The sequence below is a fragment of the Dioscorea cayenensis genome, chromosome 11, assembly GCF_009730915.1.
Source record: "Dioscorea cayenensis subsp. rotundata cultivar TDr96_F1 chromosome 11, TDr96_F1_v2_PseudoChromosome.rev07_lg8_w22 25.fasta, whole genome shotgun sequence".
In the NCBI taxonomy this organism is placed as follows: domain Eukaryota; kingdom Viridiplantae; phylum Streptophyta; class Magnoliopsida; order Dioscoreales; family Dioscoreaceae; genus Dioscorea; species Dioscorea cayenensis.
Window position 1 is genome coordinate 14,565,186 of NC_052481.1, and position 6,938 is coordinate 14,572,123.

Sequence of the window (6,938 nt, forward strand, 5' to 3'; positions counted from 1 at the left end):
TAGCTCAACAAGACTTAGAAGTTCTTAAGAAAACATTGAAGGATAGAACTTAGTGTTCTAAGGCCAAGTACTCAAAGTAGTGTGTTAAGCATACAAGAGAGTTAGAGTAGTCACATTGGCTATTCCCAGGGCATCGACAAAAAATTCAGTGCACAAGACAATACTATGGGGTGAAACAGGATTCAATAAAGCATAAAAACAAGTAACTCACATCCATCATTAGTCCAAGCTAAAAGAATCTTACAAGAATGAATAAAGCCATCATTGGTAACACTAGCATGTAAACAATGTTCCTAAAACATGAAATGCACCCATCCCCACACTTAGTGTTGTACATTGCCCTCAATGTACACTAATCATGAAAAACATGCAAGATGGAGCAATGAAAATAATTGAGGAGGGTGAAAAACAAAACTTCCCCGGTTTATCTTGTGTTCGTCGTGAGGTATGACTCGACAAAAGGTGTGGTGAGCAACACATGTCTCGTCTGACCTCCATTAAAAACTAGGAAAGCTCACCAAATTCCCTCAATGCCCTGCAAGGCAAAAAGGGGACATCATCATTCCACGAAAATTCACACATACAAACACAAGGGAGAGACTAGGGAAAAGTCAACAAAATACATAGATGAAAACAAAATAAAGTTCAACACCAAGAGTTGGGAGGAAAAGATCCATGCCAACTCAACAAAACACAAACATAATACACAACAAAAATAAAAGTAAAGTAGATAAAAAGTATCCATGCTCAAAGCGAGCAGCTACTCATCACAATCCGGTCTGTGGTGGTGGTGGCATGGTGGCGAGAAAGGAGTATGCGAGGCGAACCATAGTATGAGGTAATGAAAGCGGTGAAAAATCGCCTCGAGTCGATGCCGTCCCCTCAAGGACCCGGGTGAAGCTGGTCACGGATCTCGGGCTGCCTCCCTGACGCACGCCTACGAATCTCTCCCTCAATCCCCTCGGGTCTCATGTCGAGCCCGGGTAATGAAGTAGTACCGGGGTAGGAGCAGTGCGACCTCGGGGCTCCGACTCGTGTGCTCGTGGGTTGCTTGACTGGACTCACCAATGGCTTGGTGCTGTGGGGGCCTGCCCCTCATGCGCTCAGCAACCACCAAGCCAATCGCCCGTATGTGTGCCTTCCCAGGGGTGCCGTACCTCCTACAGCAGTCATACCTCGCGTCGCTCAAAGCAGGACCCATGCCACGGATCAATCTCGGTCACATAGGGCCCAATAAAGATAGCTCCCAATCGAGTATACGAGCCCTCGGTGAAGGAATGCATCAGCGACAATGTAGCCAAGGTGAGTAGGGTGCCTCTCAAAGATGCCATACATCGTAAAGAGATCGGATTGGGTGACCACCCCTTGCTATCGAGTCCCGGCCCCAAAGAGAGCGGGCAATCAAGGCATGAATGAATCTATGTGCCGGGTCGATCATGCGTGAGGCCTTTCGAGTCGTATCTTCACCCTGCCAAAAGTTGCCCAATAGTTGCTCCTACCCACCTCACTCGGGAAATCAAGCTTAAGAGCGTTTGCGGGCATGGATTTGATAAAATCATCATCATATAATCCCAAGTACTTGGCAAAGTCCAAATGATGCATAGTGCGCTTCCTTCCAAAAGCTTGAAAACGGATGGTGACAAGTTTCTTATTCCGCACGGATTGTCCATCTTGTCGCGCCTCAAATGTACTCAAGACCTCCAAGGTTAATTGACGGAAGGTTGGCTCGTTAATGGCAAAGAGTTTATCCCAACAATTGTGTGAGAGCCAATCCCGTACTTGACTTGCAAATCCAAGGTTGTCCACAAGTTCCCAATCAAGATAGCACAAAGTCCCGAATGGTTTTGTCTTCAATCTATCATATCTCTCTCGATGGTGGGACAATTTGAAGACGGGTTCATCGGGTGTAGGGGATGGCTCGGTAGTTCTTGGGCGCTTGGAGGCGAGTCTTTTTAGTGTTAGGCATCCCTACAATGAAGAAAAAAACTTTTGATCAAGCTCAAAGGGAGACAAGATAACTCAAAATAACATGGTAGAGATAGAGGAGACTAATGAAAAATTGGTTGTTTGGGACCATACGGCCGTATGGGGGCCGTATGGTCACTATTCACACTGGCAAGAGTCTCCCCTATAATCATGGAATCGAAAAAAATTTGTACATAAATTTGAATGAAAATTCATTCACAACATTCACATCAACCAAAACCAAAGCAAATTGCTAAAGAAATTCCATGCAAAAAGTCTCAAGAATGCCCAAAAATGGAAAAGAATAAAAACTAGGGCATTGAAAAAAAGCATACCGACGAAACCTCGAGAAAACAAGCTTTAAACTCGGGTAAGATCACTAGATCGAAGTCTCCAATGGATTGGAAGAAGTTTTTGGAAGAAAAATGAAGAGATTCGGCCAAGAATCGAGAGAGAAAGGAGAGAAAATTTCGGTGGAGTTGAAGAGAAATGAGAGGTGGAAGAGAGAGAGAGAGAATGAGAGGCCTTTAAGGGGGGGAGTCCCGCCACCATACGGCCCCCATACTGGGCCGTATGGGGGCCGTCTGAGTGAGGAGCTCCCCTCGGCCGATACATCCAGCCGACTCGGACGGCCCCCATACGGGGCCGTATGGGGGCCGTCTGAGTGAGCACAGAGCCATCCGGATCGGCTCTGTGGTCAGCTCAGACGGCCTCCATACGACCCAGTATGGCCGTAAACCTTTAAATGCCAATCAAATCCATGAAAACCTGCCTCAAATGATGTAAAAATGAAAAAAGAAAGCTTGACGACTTCTCCAAAAACGACTAAAATGAATAAAACGACGATCTAGCACATGAATTAACACCTACACATGTGTGTCTCAAGAGGTTTCACAAATATACCACAATAAAAATGATGAGAGAAATGTGCCAAGTGTATGAGCATGAACTTATTCAAAAACAAACAAGTCTAAGAAATACGAAAATTGAAATGAACTAAGAACTAAAAATACGGAAAATGCAAACAAATGCCCCCGAATGCTTGGGTTGCCTCCCAAGAAGCGCTTGTTTAACGTCACGAGCCCCGAGCGTACCTTGTTCCTTACCTCATGGGGGTTCAAACAATTTGAAGCCACCCTCGGTTTTCCCTTGTAGTGTTGCTTCTTCCCGGTAGATTGAATAACAACATTGAAAATACCTCGAATTGTTCATGAGTGGAGAGCGGTGAAAAATTTACCTTTCCTCCTTGAGATGTGGGAGGATGAAGCTTGTTACCTTTCTTTTTTCTCCCATGGATCTCCCTCCACATTTTTCTTCATAAATGATTCTTTTTCTTTTTTTCTTTAGCATTAGTACAGGGATACCCTCTCTTTTGGTGGCTTCAAATTGTGAATTGGAGGATGACGATGAGGTTCTTCTTCTTCTTGGTTCTCCAACTCCCCAAATATTCATCCAAAAGGATTTAAAGAGAGCACCTCCTGCACACAATCAGAAATCAACCTATCAGTTTCATCAACGAAATAAAGTGTGTCATCATGATCTAAAGAATGTTTCATGGCAGGTGGCAAAGTGTACACCACTTCCTCTTCTCCGACTCTTAACGTCAACTTCCCTCCTTTCAAGTCAATTAAGGCACCCGAGGTCTTTGAGGAATGGTCGGCCAAGAATTAGTGGTATCTCCACATCTTCATCTATGTCCATGATGACAAAGTCCACGAAAAAAACAAATTTATCCACTCGCACAATCACATCTTCGACAATCCCACGAGGTTTTTCTTGTTGATCGATCGCCTAGCTGTAAGGTCATCCTCGTGGGTCTTAATTCATCAAGCCAAGTTTCAAATACATGGTGTAGGGCATGGCGTTTATGCTAGCCCCGAGTCCGCTAGAGCATTTTTCTTGGATTCCACCTTCAAGCAAGCACGGGATAATGAAGCTTCTCGGATCTTTCAACTTTTGTGGGAGCTTCTTTTTCGAGAATGGCCGAGCAATTCCCGTAAGTGCAAGCTGTGCCCTCTTCCTCCAACTTTCTCTTGTTCGTGAGGAGCTCTTTTTAAAAAAACTTGGCATATTTTTGGCATTTTGGGTCAACGCTTCAACTATCGGGATGTTCAAATGGAGTTGTTTGAAGATGCTCATGAATTTTTCTCAAGTGAACATCCTCCTTCTCATGCTTCAATCTGGTTGGATAAGGGATTGGAGGCTTATACTCGGATGATTTTTGTTGGTCCTTGGTGTTGGAACTTGTCATTTATGCCCGATTTTTTTGTCTTCACTGTTTTTTTCTTCAACTAGCTTGGGGTCTTCCCGGAGGCTACCCCACTTTTCTTGACACTTGGGTCAACTTCGACCCTTGTCTCCACTTGCTTCCCACTTCTAAGAGCAATGGCCTTCAAGTGCTCCCTTGGATTTTCTTCCGTGTTACTCGGAAGACACCCTAGGGGACGTTCGAATTTGCCTTCGTGAGTTCCCCTACTCGATACTCAAGTGACTTCACCGAAGCTTGGAGGTTTCTCAAAATAGAACCTATCTCACTAAAAGCATGCTCAGTCGTCTGAGTGAGTTGAGCATTCACCTTGCCAAATTGTGCATCCATGCTACTAGTTAGATTATTGAACCCTGTCATTGGTACTCGAGCATGAACTTGGCAAGGATCTCTTCGATGGAAAAACTTCTTCTCAATGGCCGGTTGTTGAAATTGAGATCCTTGAGGTGGTGCACCTCTTTGTTGTTGTTGGCCTTGGTTCCATGAAAAATTTGGGTGGCTCTTCCAACCCGGATTGTAAGATTGAACTATATGGGTTCCCTTGATTGCGTTGCCCCCAATGTAGTCAACATTCTCAATGCAAGCAACGGAGGAGTCGGCAATTGGACATTGGGCTACATCATGCCCACCACCACAAGTATTACAATTCATCATCGATTCGACCTCGAACTACGCCCATAAGAAGATCAAGCTTTCGAGTCAACACATCAACCTTCGCGCCAAGGCATCATTGCTACTAACTTCATAAAGCCCAGCAGTCTTTTTGTGTAGATCCTCTTGAGGCCCAATGTGATTCATTGCTCGCCATAGACTCAAGTAATTGCTCGGCCTCATCGGGATACTTATTGCTAAGGGACCCACCCGCTGCGGCATCGATGAGTTGGCGAGTAGCATAATTCAGCCCCATTGTAAATGATTTGTACTCGCATCCATGAGGCAAAACCATGATGGGGGCACCTTCTAAGGAGATCCTTGAATCTTTCATAAGCTTCAAACAATGTCTCGGACTCCCCTTGTTTAAAGGCTGAAATTTCTTGCCTCAACTTCGCCGCTTTGCTTGGCGGAAAGTATCTCCCAAGGAATTTCTCAACCATATCCTTCCATGTTTTTAATAGATCCCGGAGATAATGATGTAAGCCAACGATATGCCCCTGTCTCTCAAAGCGAAGGGAAATAGCCTCAAACGGATAGCATCATCGGACACCCCATTAATCTTGAATGTAGAGCAAATTTGGAGGAACCGGGAAAGGTGGTCATGTGCATCTTCATTCGCGAGACCATTGAATTGAACCGAGTTCTGGACCATGCCGATTGTACTAGCTTTAATTTCAAAATTGTTGGATGCCACGGATGGTGCTTGAACACTAAACTCATCACCCGTGAATTGGGGTCTTTCATATTCGGATAGAGTGCGACGCTCTTGGCCATGATTGAAGACTCTCTATCCTCAATTTCAATGTTTTTGTGTACCGAACCTTCACCAACTTCTCTCAATCTCCGATGCAAAGTTCTTTCAATTTCACTATCCGGTGTAATCAATGTCGATGGATTTGAGCGTGTCATGCACAGTACCTTGTAAAACCAAGAAAGATGATAGAAAGTTAAGATCGAAGGAAAAGAAAAATAACGATTAAAAAAAAAAAATGAGTAAAGTAATACGGGATCGCCAAGTAATACCTCGTGTGAAGACACGAGGATCGTATTCCACGGGGCTAAGGATCTCCTGTTACTCCTTCTCGAGCTATTATCTAGCCCTAAGATCTCAAGTGATGGGTTTTACTCTAATAGGTGCAATTAAAAACTAAAACAAGATTAAAAACAATATTATGAACAAATTAGAGAGAACAAGCAATAAGCAAGCAAGATAATCGATGAAATGCAAAGGCCTATGGATGTGGATCCCCTTGAGGGGTTATCATGCAACATGGATGATGATCTAAAGATGCAAGGGTAAATTGGACCATGAGATTCCAAGATTAGAACAACCCCAATTTCTCAGTGATTGAACCCTAATCCCATACTGAACATAGATAGGAATTTCTTCCAAAATCTACATTCCCTACGATTGCATTACGTACAAAGGAAATCTCGCTTAGGAATAAACCTACTCTTCTTCGGATTAAACCTACATGGAGGGCTACCAAACACCCGATTTCTGCGTGATGATACAAGTATCCCCTTCTAATCCATTCATGACCTAATACATGCGAGCAAGTCACATCTACATGCATCATTCATAAAAAGAGCTACGGATTTCTCCTTGGTGTAACACTTAGCATGAAAAACAATGGATTAGATCTCAAAAAAATACCCAAGCATAGAATTAACAAGTAATCATCCAAAATACATGATAAAAACCCCCCAAGGTTCACCAACACCCGGTGGCCTTGGGGGTCTAGTGTGTCATCATCTCATAACAAAGCATACAATCAAGCAAAACATGAAACAAAGACATAGTATGACACTCCCTAGATGAAATGGTGAAGGATGAGGCGAGAATATGCCGAATGACGCTTCCCCGCCAAAGGAATGCCGAATGACGCTTCCTCTAGCCATGGTCTCCTTCCTTCAAGTCGTGATCGATCTCCCCTTTGAATGATGTTGCCTTCTTGCCTTGAGAGCCTTGGACCTTGGGTTTGAATGATCTTCTAGCTTTCTTGCCCTTCTTCTCCTCCCCAAGGTCGCCCAAAAATCTCCCAAATGATCT

General features: G+C 44.1%; 1 non-coding gene across 1 annotated transcript; it reads left to right on the forward strand.

Annotated features, from left to right (window-relative positions):
* The first annotated feature begins 5,170 nt into the window (after positions 1-5,170).
* On the forward strand, positions 5,171-5,277 carry LOC120272849. Its single transcript, XR_005540384.1, has one exon. It is a non-coding gene; the product is annotated as a small nucleolar RNA R71 (small nucleolar RNA).
* The last annotated feature ends 1,661 nt before the right edge of the window (positions 5,278-6,938 follow it).